The sequence below is a fragment of the Somniosus microcephalus genome, chromosome 1, assembly GCF_052327205.1.
Source record: "Somniosus microcephalus isolate GS21.2 chromosome 1, FLI_Smic_1.0, whole genome shotgun sequence".
Lineage (NCBI taxonomy): Eukaryota > Metazoa > Chordata > Chondrichthyes > Squaliformes > Somniosidae > Somniosus > Somniosus microcephalus.
In genome coordinates, this window is record NC_140987.1 from 284030331 (window position 1) to 284050914 (window position 20584).

Genomic DNA, 20584 nt, shown 5'->3' on the forward strand with positions numbered 1-20584 from the left:
TGGGGTGCCACAGGGATCGGTGCTGGGTCCCTTGCTGTTTGTGGTCTACATTAATGACTTGGATATGAATGTAAAAGGTATGATCAGTAAGGTCACGGATGATACAAAAATTGGTAGGGTGGTAAATAGCGAGGAGGGTAGCCTCAGTCTGCAGGACGATATAGATGGGTTGGTCAGATGGGCGGAACAGTGGCAAATGGAATTTAACCCGGAAAAGTGCGAGGTGATGCACTTTGGGGGGACTAACAAGGCAAGGGAATACACAATGAATGGTAAGACCCTAGGCAAGACGGAGGTGCAGAGGGATCTGGGTGTGCAAGTACACAGATCCCTGAAGGCGGCGGAACAGGTGGATAAGGTGGTAAAAAAGGCATATGGGATACTTGCCTTCATTAGCCGAGGCATAGAATATAAGAGCAAGGAGGTTATGATGGAGCTGTATAAAACACTGGTTAGGCCACAGCTGGAATACTGTGTGCAGTTCTGGTCGCCACACTACAGGAAGGATGTGATCGCTTTGGAGAGGGTGCAGAGGAGATTCACCAGGATGTTACCAGGGCTGGAGCGCTTCAGCTATGAAGAAAGACTGGGCAGATTGGGTTTGTTTTCCTTGGAGCAGAGGAGGCTGAGGGGGGACATGATTGAGGTGTACAAAATTATGAGGGGCATAGATAGGATGGATACTGAGGAGCTTTTTCCCTTAGTAGAAGGGTCAATAACTAGGGGGCATAGATTCAAGGTAAAGGGCGGGAGGTTTAGAGGGGATTTGAGAAAGAACTTTTTCACCCAGAGGGTGGTTGGAGTCTGGAACTCACTGCCTGAAAGGGTTGTGGAGGCAGGAACCCTCACAGCATTGAAGAAGCATTTGGATGAGCACTTGAAATGCCATAACATACAAGGCTACGGACCAAATGCTGGAATATGGGATTAGATTAGACAGGGCTTGATGGCCGGCACGGACACGATGGGCGGAAGGGCCTCTATCCGTGCTGTATAACTCTATGACTCTATGACTCTAACAGGGCTCAGTGGTGGGCCCCTCTCCTCAGACCCCAAAACTGTACCTGGTTTAGGCCTTAACTCAGCCTGAGGCCTAAGCAAAGATCAAACTCCAGAAGCTTGAGGCTCCTCTACTCCCTTTAAGTGGCATCTCCTGTACACTGCACACATTTCCTTCTTTGGCACTGAAGAGCTCTCGCTTAATGATGGAGATCTCACTGGGAGACTGTTCTGCAAAGATTGGGTCGAGGGTCGTGACAGGGTCGGGGGTGATGAGCACAATGAAATCAACCCAAAGATTCATAAAGAATAAGTGAGTGTGAGTTTTGGTAATTTCATGCAAACAACACCAATGGGTCGGTGTCAATGAAATGGAACTGTAGGATTATCTCACAAACGCCTGATTGGAAAAAAAACTATTACAGAATTGCATAGAAGCTATAGCAGAGAAGCAGGCCATATGGCACAACTGATCGATGCCAGTCTTTATACTCCACACAAGCTTCTTCCCACTCTAATTAATTCTTCCCACCCTGCCCCCAGCCCCATATTCCTCTATTCCCATTTCATGTATGCATTAAGCCGCTCCTTAAATACATCATTGCTCTCTGCTTCAACCACTCCACCTGGCAGCGAGTTCCACATTCACACCACTCTCTGCGTAAAGCTGTTCCTCCTACATTTTTTATTTGATCTGTTAGTGGCTATGTGCTTTCTTCTATGCCTACTTGTTCGGGACTTGCCCTCAAGTGGAAACAGTTTCTCCATATCCACCCTGTTGATGATGCTGAAGACATTTATCGGGTCTTTTCTTATTCTCTTTTCCAAAGAAGAGAACCCCAGCCTGCTCAGTCTTTCCTGATACAGTAGTTGCATCTTCTCAATTGGGCGTTAAAATCCTTATAAATCTTTCTGCACGTTCCCCAGTCCGTTAATATTCTTTTTGTAATATGGAGATCAGAACTGCACACACTACTCCAAGTGTGGTCTAACCAAGGTTCAATATAAATGTAACATTATCTCCCTGCTTTTGCATTCTATTCCTCTAGAAATAAACCCCAGTAATTTATTTGCACTCTTTATGGCCTTATCAACTTGTGTAGCTACTTTTAATATTTATATATCTGTATTCCCAGATTTCTTTGCTCCATTTAATTTCTTAAGTTCCAAGAAATAAGTGGCCTCTTTATTCCTCCTACCAATATGAACAACCTCACAAGTCGCTATATACAATTTAATTTGCCATTTATCGGCCCACTTTGCAAGCCTGTTTATCTCTTCCTGTATTTTCTTGCAGTCCTCCACATTGTTAGCTATACCTCCCAATTTGGTATCATCTGTAAATTTAAACAAGACATTTCCAATTCCTGAGTCCAAATCATTCATGGATATAGTAAACAATGGTGGTCATAAAAATCATAGAAGTTTACAGTACAGAAGGAGGCCATTTGGCCCATCTTGTCTGTGCCAGCCGACAAAGAACTATCCAGCCTAATCCCACTTTCCAGCTCTCGGTCCGTAGCCTTGTAGGTTACAGCACTTCAAGTGCACATCCAAGTACTTTTTAACTGTGATGAGTGTTTCTGCCACCATCACTCTTTCAGGCAGTGAGTTCCAGACCCCCACCGCCCTCTGGGTGAAAAAGTTCTCCTCAAATCCCCTCTAATCCTTCTACCAATTACTTTAAATCTATGGTTATTGACCTCCCTGCTAAGGGAAATAGGTCCTTCCTATCCACTCAATCTAGGCCCCTCATAATTTTATACACCTCAATTAAATCACCCCTCAGCCTCCTCTGTTCCAAAGAAAACAACCCCAGCCTATCCAAAATTTCCTCATAGCTAAAATTCTCCAGTCCTGGCAACATCCTCATAAATTTCCTTTGTACTCTCCCTAGTGCAATCATATCTTCCCTGTAATGTGATAACCAGAACTGTACGCAGTACTCTAACTGTGGCCTAACTAGTGTTTTATGCTGGTCTAGCATAACCTCCCTGCTCTTATATTCTATATCTTGGATAATAAAGGAAAGTATCCCATATGCCTTCTTAACCACCTTACCTACCTGTCCTGCTACCTTCAGGGATCTGTGGACCTGCACTCCAAGGTCCCTCTAGTCCTGTACACTTCTCAGTATCCTACCATTTATTGTGTATTCTCTTGCCTTGTTAGCCCTTCCCAAAAGCATTACCTCACACTTCTCTGGATTGAATTCCATTTGCCACTTTTCTGCCCCCCCCTGACCAGTCCATTGATATCTCCCTGCAGTCCACAGCTTTCACTCTCAACCACAAAGCCATCATCTGCAAACTTCTTAATCATGCCCCCTACATTGAAGTCTAAATCATTGATATATACCACAAAAAGCAAGGGACCTAGTACTGAGCCCTGCAGAACTCCACTGATAAAAGCCTTCCAGTCACAAAAACACTTGCCCCTTTCCCTTGGATCCCATTGGCTTTTACTTTTCTGACCAGCCTGCCATGTGGGACCTTGTCAAAAGCGTTGCTAAAATCCATGTAGACTACATCATGCCCAGTTTGGGTTCTGCCAAGGCCACTCAGCTCCCAAACACATTACAGCCTTGGTCCAAACATGGACAAAGGAGCCGAATTCCAGAGGTGAGGTGAGAGTGACTGCCCTTGACATCAAGGCAGCATTTGACCGAGTCTGGCATCAAGGAGCCCTAGTAAGACTGAAGTCAATGGGAATCAGGGGAAAACTCTCCACTGGCTGGAGTCATACTTAGCACAAAGGAAGATAGTTGTGGTGTTTGAAGGTCAATCATCACAGCCCCAGGACATTTCTGCAGGAGTTCCTCAGGACAGTGTCCTAGGCACAACCATCATCAGCTGCTTCATCAATGACCTTCCCTCCAACATAAGGTCAGAAATGGGGATGTTCGCTGATGACTGCAGTTTTCAGCGCCATTCACAACTCCTCAGGTAATGAAACAGTCCATGCCCGCATGCAAAAAGGCCTGGATGATGATCAGGCTTGGGCTGATAAGTGGCAGGTAACATTCGCGCCAAAGAAGTGCCAGGCAATGACTTGGTCCAAAAAGCGAAAGTCTAACCACCTCCCCATGACATTCAATGGCATTACCATCGCCGAATCCCCCACTAGCAACATCCTGGGGGTCACCCTTAACCAGAAACTTAACTGGACCAGCCACATAAATACTGTGGCAACAAGAGCAGGTCAGAGGCTGGTTATTCTGCGGCGAGTGTCTCACCTCCTGACTCCCTAAAGCCTTTCCACCATCTACAAGGCACAAGTAAGGACTGTGATGGAATACTCGCCACTTGCCTGGATGAGTGCAGCTCCAACAACACTCAAGAAGCTCAACACCATCCAGGACAAAGCAGCCTGCTTGATTGGCACCCCATCCACCACCTTAAACATTGACTCCCTCCAGCACCGGCGTACCATGGCTGCAGTGCATACCATCTACATGATGCACTGCAGCAACTCGCCAAGGCTTCTTCGGCAGCACCTCCCAAACCCGTGACCTCCTCCACCTAGAAGGACAAGAGCAGCAGGTGCATGGGAACACCACCACCTCCAAGTTCCCCTCCAAGTCACACACCATCCTGACTTAGAAGTATATCGCTAATCCTTCATCGTCGCTGGGTCAAAATCCTGGAACTCCCTACCTAACAGCACTGTGGGAGTGCCTTCAGCACATGGACTGCAGCGGTTCAAGAAGGCGGCTCACTACCACCTTCTCAAGGGCAACTAGGGATGGGCAATATATGCTGGCCTTGCCAGCAACGCCCAGATCCCATAAGCAAATTTAAAAAAAACACACTACCCTCATCGACCCTCCTTGTTACCTCCTCAAAAAATTCAATCAAGTTAGTCAGACACGACCTTCCCTTAACAAATCCATGCTGACTTTCCTTGATTAATCTGTGCCTTTCTAAATGACGATTAATACGGTCAGAATTCAAGACTTTTTCAAATAATTTGCCCACCACCGAGGTGAGACTGACTGGCCTGTAATTACTCGGTCTATCCCTCTCTCCCTTTTTAAACAATGGTACAATGTTAGCAGTCCTCTAGTCCTCCGACACTGCTCCTGTAGCCAGAGAGGAGTGGTGCCCCAGAATGGATCCCTGTGGGACACCACTTCCCACTTTCTGCCTGTCTGAGAAGCTTCCCTTGACTTCTAACCTGTTTTCGGTTTTGTAGCCATTTTTCAATCCATTTTGCTACCTGACCCCTGGCTCCACCACTCTGACCTTTGTCATGAATCTCTTCTGTGGGACCTTATTGAAAGCTTTCTGAAAGTCCATGTATACCATGTCCACTGCATTACCCTTGTTTATTCTTTCTATTATTTCTTCAAAGAATTGAATAAGGTTGGTCAAACATGACCTTGTTAGAAATTATATTCACCATCTCTAGGTGGTTTGCTACCTTTTAACAATATATTCCAATATTTTTCCTACCACTGACATTAAACTATTAAGTTATAATTCCCTGAGTTAGTTCTATCATAGAGTCATAGAGTTATATAGCCCAGAAAGAGGCCCTTCAGCCCATCGTGTCTGTGGGGGCCATCAAGCCCTGTCTATTCTAATCCCATTTTCCAGCACTTGGTCCGTAGCCTTGTATGCTATGGCGTTTCAAGTGCTCATCTAAATGCTTCTTGATTGTTGCCATGATGTGGAGATGCCGGTGTTGGACTGGGGTGGACAAATGTGAGAAGTCACACAACACCAGGTTATAGTCCAACAGCTTTATTTGAAATCACAAGCTTTCGGAGCGCTGCTCCTTCGTCAGGTGACCAGAGCTGCACACAATATTCCAGTTGTGGCCTAACTAATGTTTTGTACAGCTCCAACATAACCTCCCTGCTCTTATATTCTATACCTCGGCTAATGAAGGCAAGTATCCCATATGCCTTTTTAACCACCTTATCTACCTGTCCTGCTGCCTTCAGGGATCTATGTACATGCACACCATGGTCCCTCTGATCCTCTGTCCTTCCTAGGATCCTACCATTCATTGTGTATTCCCTTGCCTTGTTTGTCCTCCCAAAATGCAAGACCTCACACTTTTCAGGGTTAAATTCCATTTGCCACTGTTCTGCCCATCTAACCATCCCGTCTATGTTGTCCTGTAGCCTGAGGCTTCCCTCCTCGCTATTTACCACTCCACCAATTTTTGTGTCATCTGCGAACTTACTGATCATACCTCCTACATTCATATCTAAATCATTAATGTACATTACAAACAGCAAAGGAACCAGCACCGATCCCTGTGGTACACCACTGGACACAGGCTTCCAGTCACAAAAACAACCTTCGACCATCACCCTCTGCCTCCTGCCACGAAGCCAATTTTGGATCCAATGTGCCAAATTGCCTTGGATCCCATGGGCTCTTACCTTCTTGACCAGTCTCCCATGTGGGACTTTGTCAAAAGCCTTACTGAAGTCCATGTAGACTACATCAACTGCACTACCCTCATCCACACACCTAGTCACCCCCTCAAAAAATTCATTCAAATTGGTCAGACACGATCTTCCCCTGACAAAGCCATGCTGACTGTCCCTGATTAATCCCTGCATCTCCAAGTGGAGACTAATGCTGTCCCTCAGAATTTTTTCCAATAATTTCCCTACCACTGGTGTTAGGCTCACTGGCCTGTAATTCCCTGGTTTATCCCTACTACCCTTCTTGAACAATGGCACTACGTTAGCTGTTCTCCAGTCCTCTGACACCTCCCCTGTGGCCTTTCTCCTCCAGAGAGGTTCTGAAAATTTGTGTCAGAGCTCCTGCAATCTCCTCCCTTACCTCACACAGCAGCCTGGGATACATTCCATCAGGGCTTGGGGATTATCCACTTTTAAGCCCGCTAAAACTGCTAGTACCTCCTCCCTCTCAATACTAATTTGTTCAAGTATATCACAACCCCCCTGCCTGATTTCTATGCCTATATCACCCTTCTCCGTAGTGAACACAGATGCAAAATATTCATTCAAAACTTTACCTACATCTTCCAGCTCTACACACAGATTGCCACTTTGGTCCCTAATGGGACTAATCTTTCCCTGGTTATCCTCTTGCCCTTAATGTGCTTATAAAACACCTTGGGATTTTCCTTTATTTTGCCCGCTGGTGTTTTTTCATGCCCACTCTTCGCTCTCCTAATTTCTTTTTTAAGTACCCCCCTGCACTTTCTATACTCCTCTAGGTCTTCCACTGTTTTTAGTCCTTTGTATCTGCCAAAAGCCTCCCTTTTTTTCCTAATCCATTCTTGTATATCCCTTGACAGCCAAGGTTCCCTGGGCTTGTTGGACCCACCTTTGACCTTTACAGGAACATGTTGGCGTTGTCTTTCTTTTTGAAGATAGGAATTATATTTGTCCTTCGTCAGTCCTCTGGCACTATTCCTTTTCCTATTGATTTTTAAAAATATATGGTTACTAGTGCCTCTCATATATCCTCCTTAATTTCTTTGAGTATGCATGGGTGCATTCTGTCTGGACCCAGGGTTTTGTCCTCCTTAAGTTTGTCTAGTTTGTCCAGTGTCTTTTTTCTTTCTGCCTTAACAGTTGTAATATCCCTCTTGCCTTCTTCTACTGTTGTAGTTTCTTCTTGGGTAGCTTCTTCAGCGAAATCCGAGACAGAGGGCTCAATTTTGCCAGGCCCAAGGAGGCAGGATTGGAGGCGTGTGAGTTGTTAAAATTGCCAAAAATGGCAGGCGGGTCCGATCCCGCCTCCGAGCAATTTTCCCAAAAGCGTGTTTTCTGACCCCTTTTCCATCCCGCCTCCAAGAGGCGGGATAGGCCCTTAAGGCCTTTAACAACCACTTAATAGCCTCTATAATCCCATTTTGAGAGGCATTTCCGATTTTGAGTCATTCCCCCCATCCCTCACGCCTCCTCTGGAACACGCCAGGTAATGCTGGTGGCCTCACTAGTGGATTGCTTATGAACAGCTGCAGCTCCACCATTACAAAGGAGTTTTCACTAATGATCATTTGCAGGTGGCAGAACGTTGTTGTTTCAGGTCTGGGGGATCTTTTAGCAGGCATACTCATTGTTGTGGAAGTTTGGAACCTGACACCTGTTGTGTCTGTACCTTTCTACCAAGACAGAATTAGGACTGAGAACTCAGAGATTCAAACATGAAGCTTTATTCAAAAGAAAGTTCTGGAGAGTACCGAACAAAGAGAGCTAAAGCTTAACCAAGAGAACACCCCAACCATTTGTCTGCTGTGACAGCGCCACCGCAGGTGGGAGGAGAACACCCAATACATAACATATTCCTCCCCTCTTAAATGAAAGGTCCACATTATTCCTCAACATGTAAGTTACTCTCAATGCACTCAACTAACCAAGGATAGAGGTAGACTGCCTCAAACCCTGACTTTACCCAGGGGTTTATTCTGCCCCAGTCTTGTGGGTAAGTCACTAAGCCTACAGATCCAAGCGTCTTGGATGCCGCCGCTCTCTGACAGGATACCGGCGGTCATCGCTGGCTTCCACAGCAGTAGGCATTGACACAGGCCTAGATAGAGAAGGTGCCTGCGTCAGTCGAAAGTCAGGAGTTTGCACAGGTGGAACAGTCTCTTTGACTTCCTGTGTTAGAGAAGAGCACTGTGGCAAAGGATGCTGGTTTGCGGTATCATCCGGAAACAGTTCAGGCCAACCAGCCGTTGGAGCCTCTGTGGCTGTCTCTGCTCCTAGCAACAGTTGATCTGTGTGTCTTCTCCAGACGACGTCCTCAGCAGTCTCAACCGTGTAAGACACAGGGCCCGTCTGCGCGATCACCGTAGCAGGAACCCATTTCGGTCCAGTGTTGTAGTTTCGAGCTAGGACGTGCTCTCCAGGATGAAACCGTCTCTCCTTGGCTCTTTTCTCTCTTCTTTCAACTTGAGCTTATTGTTGACGATGGACAACCTGCTCTGCCCTTGGCGGTTTGAGTAAGTCAAAACTTGTCCGCAACCGCCTCTTCATCATGAGCGAAGCGGGGAAGTTTTGGTTGTGGCATGCGGCTCGTTCCTGTAGGACAACAGGAAGCTGTTCAGACGTTGGTGGATTGAGCCCTGACCTTACGATGCCTTCAAGGCGTGCTTCAAAGTTTGCACGAACCTTTCTGCCAGGTTGTTAGTAGAGGGATGATAGGGCGCAGACCTGATGTGTTGGACACCATTCACATGCAGGATGGTTGCAAACTCCTGTGATACAAATTGTGGACCGTTGTCACTTACGAGTTGTTCCGGTGGGCCATAACGGCTGAACATAAGAACATAAGAAATAGGAGCAGGAGTAGGCCAATCGGCCCCTCGAGCCTGCTCCGCCATTCAATGCGATCATGGCTGATCTGATCCTAACCGCCAATCTACTATCACAGAACCATCTCCTGAATTTAACAGAATTAGACACACGAAATATGAGCAGGATCAGGCTACACGGCCCCTGGGCCCGCTCCGCTACCCACAGGGCCATGTCCGATCTGAACCTAGACTCATGTCCAAATTCCTGCCTGCTCCCCGTAACCCTTAATTCCCTTTACTTCTAGGAAACTGTCTATTTCTGTTTTAAATTTATGTAATGATGTAGCTTCTACAGCTTTTTGGGGCAGCATATTCCATGGACCTACCACCCTCTGAGTGAAGTAGTTCCTCCTCATCTCAGTTTTGAAAGAGCAGCCCCTTATTCTAAGACTATGCCCCCTAGTTCTAGTTTCACCCATCATCGGGAACATCCTCCCCGCATCCACCCGATCCAACCCTTTCACAATCTTATATGTTTCAATAAGATCGCCTCTCATTCTTCTGAACTCCAATGAGTAGAGTCCCAATCTACTCAACCTCTCCTCATATGTCCATCCCCTCATCCCCGGGATTAACCGAGTGAACCTTCTTTGTACTGACTCGAGAGCAAGTATGTCTTTTCTTAAGTATGGACACCAAAACTGTATGCAGTATTCCAGGTGCGGTCTCACCAATACCTTGTACAACTGAAGCAATACCTCCCTATTTTTATATTCTATCCCCCTAGCAATGAAAGCCAACATTCCATTGGCCTTCTTAATCACTTGCTGCACCTGCATACTAACCTTTTGAGTTTCATGCACCAGGACCCCCAGATCCCTTTGTACTTCAGTACTTTCCAGTTTCTTGCCATTAAGATAATAACTTGCTCTACGATTTTTCCTGCCAAAGTGCATAACCTCACACTTTCCAGTATTGTATTCCATCTGCCAAATCTCTGCCCACTTACTTAGCCTGTCTATGTCCCCTTGCAGGTTTTTTATGTCCTCCTCACTCATTACTTTCCCTCCCATCTTAGTATCATCTGCAAACTTTGATATGTTACACTCGGTCCCCTCCTCCAAATCGTTAATATAGATTGTAAAGAGTTGGGGACCCAGCACTGACCCCTGCGGAACACCACTAGTTACTGATTGCCAGTCTGAGAATGAACCATTTATCCCAACTCTCTGCCTTCTGTTAGATAGCCAATCCTCTATCCATGCCAGAATATTACCCCCAATCCCGTGATTTTTTATCTTAAGCAATAATCTTTTGTGTGGCACCTTGTCAAATGCCTTTTGGAAGTCTAAATACACTATGTCCACTGGTTCCCCTTTATCCACCTTATATTTTACTTCCTCAAAGAACTCCAGCAAATTTGTCAAACATCTCACCCAGTTTCTCAATTGTTTTCTCTGCCGTGGTAGACCTCATCACAGCGACCTCTGGCCACTTGCTACGAGCGTCCACAACCACCATAAACATCTTCTCTTCGAAAGGACCGGCGAAGTCCACATGTACTCGCTGCCACACTTCTTCAGGCCAATCCCAGGGGTGTAGGGTTGCCAGCTGTGGAACATTCCGGACCCTTTGACATGGGGAACATGTTTTGGCTTTCTCCTCAATATTTCCATCGAGACCTGGCCACCAGAAGTAGCTTCTTGCCATTTCCTTCATCCGAACCATCCCACTGTGGCCTGTATGAAGTTGTTGCAGTATAGGTTCCCTCAGAGGTGGCGGAATGATGACACGGCGTCCCCAAAGAAGACAACCTGCCTGGACGGAGAGCTCATTTCTTTTTGAAACATAAGGTTTCAAACTAGGAGAATCTCCTATAGCTCTCCCTCGAATGACATCGTCCATTACCTCAGACAGGACTGGATCGTTGCGGGTGTACCTTCGCACCTGAACTGCAGTGACAGGTGCTCCCTCCACTTGTCTAAAGTAGAAGATGTCTATCTGACGAGGCTCTGGGGGAGTAACAGGCAAGGGCAGCCTCGAGAGACCGTTTGCATTGCCGTGCAAGTCTGATTTGCGATATTTGATGTCGTATGTGTGTCCTGACAACAGTAAAGCCCACCTTTGCATCCTGCTTGCAGCAAGAGATGGAATTCCGGTGTGGGGCCCAAAGATTGAAGTCAATGGACGGTGGTCCGGCAGGAATGTGAACCTTCTCCCAAACAGGTACTGATGAAATTTTCGAATTCCAAAAACGATTCCCAAGGCCTCGCGCTCAATCTGTGCATAGTTACTCGCAGCCTTGTTCAAGATGCATGATGCGAAGGCAATAGGTTTCTCTTCCCCAGATGGCATGATGTGGGATATGACTGCTCCCACACCATATGGTGATGCATCACATGCTAGCTGCACGGGTAGCTTTGGGTCGAAGTGTGTCAGGACCTCCGACTTCAGCAATGCTTTCTTTGCTTGGGCGAAAGCTTCGTTGCACAGTTCAGTCCATTTCCATGTTTTGCCTTGACATAGCAACTGATGTAATGGCTTCAGCAATGTTGCTAAGTCTGGAATAACCTTACCATAGTAGTTAAGTAGCCCCAGAAATGAACGTAACTGGCTCACATTCTGGGGTGCTGGGGCCTCCACGATCGCCTTGACCTTTGATGGCGCCTTATGCAGGCCAGTAGTATTAATCACATGCCCCAGGCACTCAACTGAAGACTGAAAGAATTCACGTTTGTCCTTACGAACTCTGAGTCTGTACTCTTTCAGTCGCTGTAGTGTCGCATCCAAGTTCAGAAGATGATCCTCCTCATTTGTCCCAGTGAAAAGGATGTCGTCCAGGTAGCACTGGACTCCTGGCAGTCCACTCAAGATCTGATCCATTGCCCTTTGGAATAGAGCAGGGGCCGACGTAATTCCAAACGGAAGGCGGCAGTACCTGTATAGCCCCTTGTGTGTCACAATTGTCAACTGCTCCTTTGATTTGTCATCGACATGCATTTGTAGATAAGCCTGGCATAAGTCTATTTTGCTGAACTTTTGCCCTCCGGCCAGGCCCGTAAAAAGATCACCAATGAGGGGAAGAGGGTACTGGTCCGCAGACAGCACCGGGTTAATAGTCACTTTAAAATCCCCGCAGATTCGAACAAATCCATTCTTTTTCAGGACAGGACCAATGGGTGTGGCCCATTTGCTCACGCTCACAGGCTCCAGGACTCCATTCTCGACTAAGGCCTCCAAGTTAGCCTCAACTTTTGGCCTAATTGCATAGGGTACAGGTCGGGCTTTGTGAAACTTCGGCTTGCTGTCAGGTTTAATGTCCAGTCTCACGCTGATCTTTTTCATGCTCCCAAGTTCACCATTGAAGAGTTCTGCATGTTTGTTTAAAACTGCCGTCAGACCTGACTCCCCTTTTGACATCATGCGGACTGCAGGCCAGTCCAGCGGGATTTTCTCTAGCCACGCACGTCCCAGTAGAGATGGGTAATTTCCCTTTACCACATATAGTGGCAGTTTCGGAGTCTTTCCGTTCAATTTAACTGTCACCTCAATGGCGCCTCTCATGGCCACAGGTTCGCCGGTATACGTCTTTAGCACAATGTTTGTTGGCTGAAGGGTAAGATGCTTTAGCATTTTGTTGTAGACAGTGTCTGAAACAAGGGACACAGCCGCGCCTGTGTCCACCTCCATCCGCACTGATTGTCCCTCCACCAGTGGCGACACCCAGTAGCCATTTGGACCACCTGCAAACGTCAGTATGTGCACCTCTTCCTCCTCAGAGGTGTCGCTCCCCTCTGTTTTGCTTGTTCCATCATACTGCACTGAATGAACACTCTTTTTCTTCTCTTGTCCAAATACAGGCATTTTGCTTTCATGCTTCCCAGCTCTGTCTGTTCTTTTTTTACCTCTACAGGCACGTTCAATGTTACCTTTTTTGCCACAATTTCGGCATTCCAGCTCCGTACACCAGCAGTCATTAGCGTGATGGCCCGTTTTCCCACAACGAAACATGTGCCATTCCGCGCACCTTTAGGCTCAGATGACACCTTGTGGACTCTCCCTGTTGAACTCAACTGGTGAGCCTCCTTTTCCGCCATCTCCATGGAGACACTAACTTCAATGGCCTTTTCAAGAGTAAGGTTGTCCTCAGTAAGAAGGCGCTTCTGTGTGGCTGCACTTAGCAGACCACACACAGGTTTGTCTCTAATGGTATCATTCAGCACCTCCTTGAACTCGCAGTGTTCTGACAACCTTTTTAAAGCAGCAATAAACATCATCACTGATTCCCCCTCCTCTTGATTCCATTTATGAAATCTAAATCTCTCAGCAATAACCAGAGGTTTTGGTGAAAAATGTGCTCCAAGAATTTCCACTAGTTGTTTATATGTTTTAGTTCCTGGCTTATCTGGCAGTACAAGGCTGCGAAGTAAATTGAATGTCTTTGCCCCCATTATACTCAAAAAGGTAGGCACAACCTTTTCGTTTGCCAACGCATTCGCCAAAACAGAATAGTCAAAACGTTCCGTATAAGCGCTCCATTGCTCCACATTTTCATCAAAATCACCGATGTTTCCAAATATAGTAGCCATCTCACGTTTCAAATTTTAATTTCTGTTTACTCACTGCACCCATAACGTTAATGTGATGCTGCAATCTCTGTTCCGAATGTTTTGTCGTCGAAAACAAGAAAGTTCCCACAATGCAGATTCATCCGATCCTCGTCACCACTTTGTTGTGTCTGTACCTATCTACCTATACAGAATTAGGACTGAGAACTCAGAGATTCAAACATGAGGCTTTATTCAAAAGAAAGCTCTGGAGAGTACCGAACAAAGAGAGCTAAAGCTTAACCAAGAGAACACCCCAAACATTTATCTGCTGTGACAGTGCCACCGCAGGTGGGAGGAGAACACCCAATACATAACAACACCCATCTCCAGTGTGACCTTGACTAAGCGCTTCCTCAACTGAGGCATATATCAGAAGCATGGCGACCATTTAATTCCTTTCCTCCTGGACATCAGATTTGGATGAAGACCAGCCGTGGTAGCAGCAGAACCATGAGCAACAGCAGCACCAACAGCAGGAGCATTAACAGGAGTGCCAAGCTGCTAGTCACCCACCTGAAGAGGCACAGACCAGAAGTCACCAGAGTGCGACCATATTGCTGCAAGGGATGCACTCATGTTGGTCACATTTGCTTAGCCTGTACAATCAAACACTTTTGCCTCGCACCTTCTTACCAGAGCATCGACAATGGACAAGAACCTATGGATTCCTATCACTCTGACCACCATGCTGACAATTGCAGGTCGTTCTAAGCCCTTAATGTGGAAGTCCCATTTGCGAAATGACACAGGCCACAACTTCAACAGTTTGCCATCAGAATTTTTTATCACAACAAGCAACTGGTGGCATTTCAAAAATAAACACAACATAACACCCAAGTGACTACCCTTGTGACGACTTGTGCATTATCTTCCTCTTACGCGTACTCCTACGTGGTGCTTCCCTTGTGGCTTCAGCAGATGTGGAGGCCCCTTGCTCACTTTCTTGCTGCTCCTGTTTTGACACCTTTGGTGGCCATCCTCTGGAGTTGCGAACCTGTGAGGGCTCAGCAACAGTCTGCTGCTCCTGCGGCTGTGCAGAGGATGAGACGTGATCTCAGTTGGGTGAGGACTCTGGTGGGGTTCTGACCGAGGGCTTTGCAGTGGCATGGCCATTTGAAAGCTTGGAGAGGAGCCCCCACTTCCTTGTTGTCTGCCACCAACATCCCTCTCATGGGTCAGCCCCACTTCAGAGCTAGCAAGTGGCTTGACAGCACTTTGCTGCACTTAGGGGGGCCATGAGGACCTGTTTCTGCACTGGAAGTCCTGCTCCAGAAGACTTCCATGAAGGTTTGGTTTCTATGCTCAGTAGCTGACCATCGCTCCTCAAGAGATGCCAGTCTATTCTGAACAAGGACCATGTTTTCTACATTCTGGCGACTTAGCTCCTCCGTGGCCATAGCCATCCTCTCCTGTACTGTAGCCATCCTTTCTGTGGTGATGCGTTCATGCGCCAATGCCTCCACAAAGGCTTTGCTCATGTTCGCAATGGACTCCTCCATTCGCTCGACACTCGCAGCGACCCTGGAGACAAAACCTGCCAGAGACTCCTGCACCTGTTCCTGGCGTTACAGTACCGCTCTCGTTCTGGATGGACCCGGAGGCAGAGGGTCGACATGCAGCTCAGCCGAGCTGGCAGAGTCCTGCACCCTCTGACGAGGACCCTCCACTGCAGTCCCTGTCTCCACCATCTGCTGATGCTCACTTGTGAGCTGTGATACACCAGGTTCCAACACTACAGTATCTTGCGAAAGTCCCACCGAGGTGTGAGTGTCTGCGCTGCTGCTGGGTGCACTGAATTCTGCTGAGGCTGCACCCTCAGAGGTTGCAGCTTCCTCTGAGGAGCCTGGAAGCTAGCAAAAAATATAAAAACAGATAGCAAGAGTTTCTACAGTTATATAAAAAGGAAAAGGGTGGCTAAAGTGAATGTTGGTCCCTTAGAGGATGAGACCGGGAAATTAGTAGTGGGGAACATGGAGATGGCAAAAACGCTGAACAAATATTTTGTATCAGTCTTTACAGTAGAGGACACTAAAAATATCCCAACACTGGACAAACAGGGGGCTATGGGGGGGGGAGGAGCTAAACACGATTAAAATCACTAAGGAGGTGGTACTCGGTAAGATAATGGGACTTAAGGTGGATAAATCCCCTGGACCTGATGGCTTACATCCTAGGGTCTTGAGAGAAGTAGCGGTAGGGATTGCGGATGCATTGGTGGTAATTTTCCAAAACTCCTTGGATTCAGGAAAGGTCCCAGCAGATTGGAAAACTGCTAATGTAACGCCCTTATTTAAAAAGGGAGGTAGACAAAAGGCTGGAAACTATCGGCCAGTTAGCCTAACATCTGTGGTTGGTAAAATGTTGGAGTCCATTATTAAGGAAGCAGTAACAGGACATTTGGATAAGAATAATTTAATCGGACAGAGTCAGCATGGTTTTGTGAAGGGGAAGTCATGTTTGACAAATATGCTCGAATTTTTTGAAGACGTGGTGTATTTGGACTTTCAAAAGGCATTTGACAAGGTGCCACACAAAAGATTACTGCACAAGATAAAAAACTCACAGGATTGGGGGTAATATACTGGCATGGGTGGAAGATTGGCTATCTAACAGAAAACAGAGAGTTCTTGGGTTGGCAATCAGTAACTAGTGGTGTTCCGCAGGGGTCAGTGCTGGGACCCCAACTCTTTACAATCTATATTAACGATTTGGAGGAGGGGACCAAGTGCAACATATCCAAGTTTGCCGACGATACAAAGATGGGAGGGAAAGCAGTGAGTGAGGAGGACATAAAAAACCTGCAAAAGGACATAGACAGGCTAAGTGAGTGGGCAGAAATTTGGCAGATGGAATATAATGTTGGTAAGTGTGAGGTTATGCACTTTGGCAGAAAAATCAAAGAGCAAGTTATCTTCTAAATGGAGAGAAACTGCAAAGTGCTACAGTACAAAGGGATCTGGGGGTCCTGGTGCATGAAACACAGAAGGTTAGCATGCAGGTACAGCAGGTGATCAGGAAGGCCAATGGAATCTTGGCTTTTATTGCAAGGGGGCTGGAGTATAAAAGCAGGGAAGTCTTGCTTCAGTTATACAGGGTATTGGTGAGGCCACACCTGGAATATTGCATGCAGTTTTGGTTTCCATATTTAAGAAAAGATATACTTGCTCTCGAGGCAGTTCAGAGAAGGTTCACTCGGTTGATTCTGGAGATGAGGGGGTTGACTTATGAGGAAAGGTTGAGTAGGTTGGGCCTCTACTCATTGGAATTCAGAAGAATGAGAGGCAATCTTATCGAAACATATAAGATTGTGAGGGGGCTTGATCGGGTGGATGCGGTGAGGATGTTTCCACTGATGGGTGAGACTAGAACTAGGGGGCATAATCTTAGAATAAGGGGCTGCCCTTTCAAAACTGAGATGAGGAGAAACTTCTTTACTCAGAGGGTAGTGAATCTATGGAATTTGCTACCTCAGAGAGCTGTGGAAGCTGCGACATTAAATAAATTTAAAACGGAGATAGATAGTTTCCTAGCTGATAAGGGAATTAGGGGTTACAGGGAGCGGGCAGGGAAGTGGACGTGAGTCTAGGTTCGGATCAGCCATGATCCTATTGAATGGCGGAGCAAGCCCAAGGGGCTGTATGGCCTACTCCTGCTCCTACTTCTTATGTTCTTCCTCCTGGAAAGTGGGGACGGGGGCTTTCGATGGTCCTGTGGGGGAGTAAAGGAAAGAGTTAGAGATGTGAGGTCAAGGTTACATGAACATTGAATAGTGCAGATGATCATAAGTCAATCTGCTAGAGCACCAGTTTCATTATCAGTGACTCATGCAATGTCAATGAGAGAGATGCCAAACTATTCTGTCACCAGCTTGCTGCGATGAGCCGATCTGTCCATCCCCTACTTGGGAATCCTCCTCGATCCCTGCGATTTCCAAGGCCGCCTCCTCCCAGGCAGTGAGCTGGGCTACTGAGGGTAGCCCTCCTCCTATCATGGCTCTTTCCCTCTTATTGTGGTCTCTCGTTTCCTGCAATGAGGGACACAAGTGGAGTTTGAGTGAGAATGAAGGAGTGAGTGTAGATAATCCATAGCACAGATGCTTAGAAGGATACAAAGGACCATCCCGGTGTGTTGAAAGTTGTTGTTGTCATGGAATCACAGTGATAGGGTGTGTGAGGGCTGCATGGTCGAATAGTTATGTGAATGTGACCTTCAAGAGAGAGGGAATGTGTAAGTGTGCAGGCATGTAAGTGTCAAGTGGCATGTGGAGGAAGAAGTTGGCAAAGCAGAGTGCTGGTGAGGAGAGGCGATGGGGATCAGATTGAGGGTGATGGGAAAGTCATACTCACTTTTTCTGTGCGGAGAAGATCATGAAACCTTTTCCTGCACTGCAGCCAGGTTCTGCGGCTCAGTGAAATGGAGTTGACCTCCTGGGCCACTTGCAGCCACACAGCTTTTGTCTGCTGGGGTGGCTTTTTTCTCACTGAGGAAGGGAACAGCACCTCCTTATTACATCTGGCTCCATGCACCAGAGCTTGGAGGGAGGGCTCATCAAACCGAGGTGCACACTTTTGCTTAATCGTGGACATTATCGGGAAATCAACACCTTCATACAATTTGCAGAGCCTTTGCAGTCTCCAGAGGATGCAAGGCTGCTTGCAGGTCTTAAATCCAGCAGCATTGATGACGTCATCGGAGGCGACTTTCTGTATGAAAAGATTCATTGGGCCAGGGGTTCCCACACGCAGGAAATCAATTGGCCAATTAGGGGAAAATCCCACTTTTTCAACACTTCAATTAGGAGTCGGGGTTCTGACACGATTTCCACCTGACACGCCCCAGCCCGCCCACACTGACAAAATCCAGCCCAGAGTATCTATTCAGTACCCCTCCCCGACCAGAATTGGCCCTTGGGTCCCTGGCTGTGGCCTCCTGCTGCTGCTTTTCCCACCCAGCAGCCGACCGACTTGTCAATTTAACTGACTGCTGGGCGGGAAATGGAAGTAAAAATATATAAATTTGACAGGACCTCTTCTTCCTCAGCCTCGCCAGGTTTCCTCCGCAATACTGCGCTCCCCCGAAGAGTACCAGACCCCAAAACATACGAAGGAAGAATTGCTATGTGTAGCGAGATTACAAATGCATCAACGAAGATTTCCTCTGGCCAGGATTTATAGTGAAATTATAAGCACATTAATTTTGAGTGCATTATGATTTTGTTAGAAATATTGACCAGAAGAAATCCCTATGAAGCATTTTCAAATGTTAGGGAAGTGATGTCAGTGCAGAACAGATAGCACCTAGGACAGCCTGAATGATTTCCTTCTGCACTGTAATTTCTACGTTTCTATGTCACTTCACATTCGGAACTAGAATAAGCTTTCTCCTTATTGATCTAATAACCCACAACATTGCTCCAGTCAATTGCGATACATTGCGCCACATATTGAAAGAGGTGTGTTTATGCCAACAATTCCACACTTAATAGTCCCAATCACAACTACGTCATCAAGGGGCAGGTGCCAATTAGAGTATAGGCGCTTAGCCTGGGGAAGAATAACCCTTCAGTCAGTTACAGAATGACACTGACAGATGGTTAATGTTGCAGCAAAGCAGTCAGCCAGCATTGAATCATGGCGATGTGGGAATAGTTGAATATTCTGTAGTTTGTTAGATAACTTTTAGGTGTCAAGGAGAGCTCCTGATGAATGGAGATTAATTGAGGCACATATGGACGCATAACCCAGTGAATTATGCCTTAGGAACTGCTTGGGATATCAGCGGAAAGCTGAACTGGGTTGAACTGGCAGAGCTTCGTGAAGGGAATAGCTGTCTCGGTTGTTGAAGCCTAATGGATGGCCAAAATTAGAGAGTTGAGCGAATATTTTATTCTGAAAGTACTTCCCCTTTAAATATTACATGGGTCGGGTCCTAACGTATAAACCATGATTTGAAGTGATGTGTGACTTTATATCACTTTCATGTTTCAACGTTAAAACTTGTGTAAGCTTTTTAAAGTTTTAACAAAAATTGATAATGGAATCTTTTAACGAGTCATTGCTAATTGATGCAAGAGACTTTTAATACCTTCAATGTTCAGTAAAATAATAATCTTCATTAAATAGCTTAAAAAATAAATTCAGTGCTTCATTTTCTGTCTAAGCATAGTCTGAGATCTATGATGGTCGTGAACGGGAGCAATTCCTCCAGCTTTGATCTGTAACTTTGACCTCTGTCAGTAGATGCATCAGGGATGTCCTTTATGTTCCTTTTTATCTGCACTGTTTAGTGAGCCATTGATGATTTAGGTACATTGGCCCCGATATTAAAGCCCCCCTTCCCCGCACCCCCCCCAATGACGAGTGGGAGAAGGTCAGAGAGGGGTTAAAAATGCGTCCCCGACCCGCCACGTACCCGCCCATTGCCATTTTCTCGGCGCCGATTTTCGAGGCATTCGAGTGGACGGGACACTTCATGAACACATTGAAATCCGTCTCCCACGGTGCAATTGGGAGCCGGATTTAAATTTAACAGTTGCCGCGTGTGTTTCCCAGGGCTCGGGAAACCCTGCAGTAAACAGGAGCTGCCATCACAAGAAGGTAAATGTTTTGTACCGCACTGCTTGTGGGCCAGGAGGAGCAGGAGTGCTTCCACTCAACCCCCCACCCAGATTTTAAACAGAGGGCAGGTACAGTACGCGCGAGCCCGAAGGCAAGCAGCGAATCCAGTGAGTCCGGGGGATGTGA

At 46.6% G+C, this 20584-nt stretch overlaps 1 protein-coding gene across 2 annotated transcripts in view; it reads left to right on the forward strand.

Annotated features, from left to right (window-relative positions):
* The window catches only part of chrna8 (cholinergic receptor, nicotinic, alpha 8), an 814590-nt gene that overhangs the window by 217271 nt on the left and 576735 nt on the right, over window positions 1-20584 (forward strand). The gene's annotated exons all lie outside the window — the stretch shown is intronic.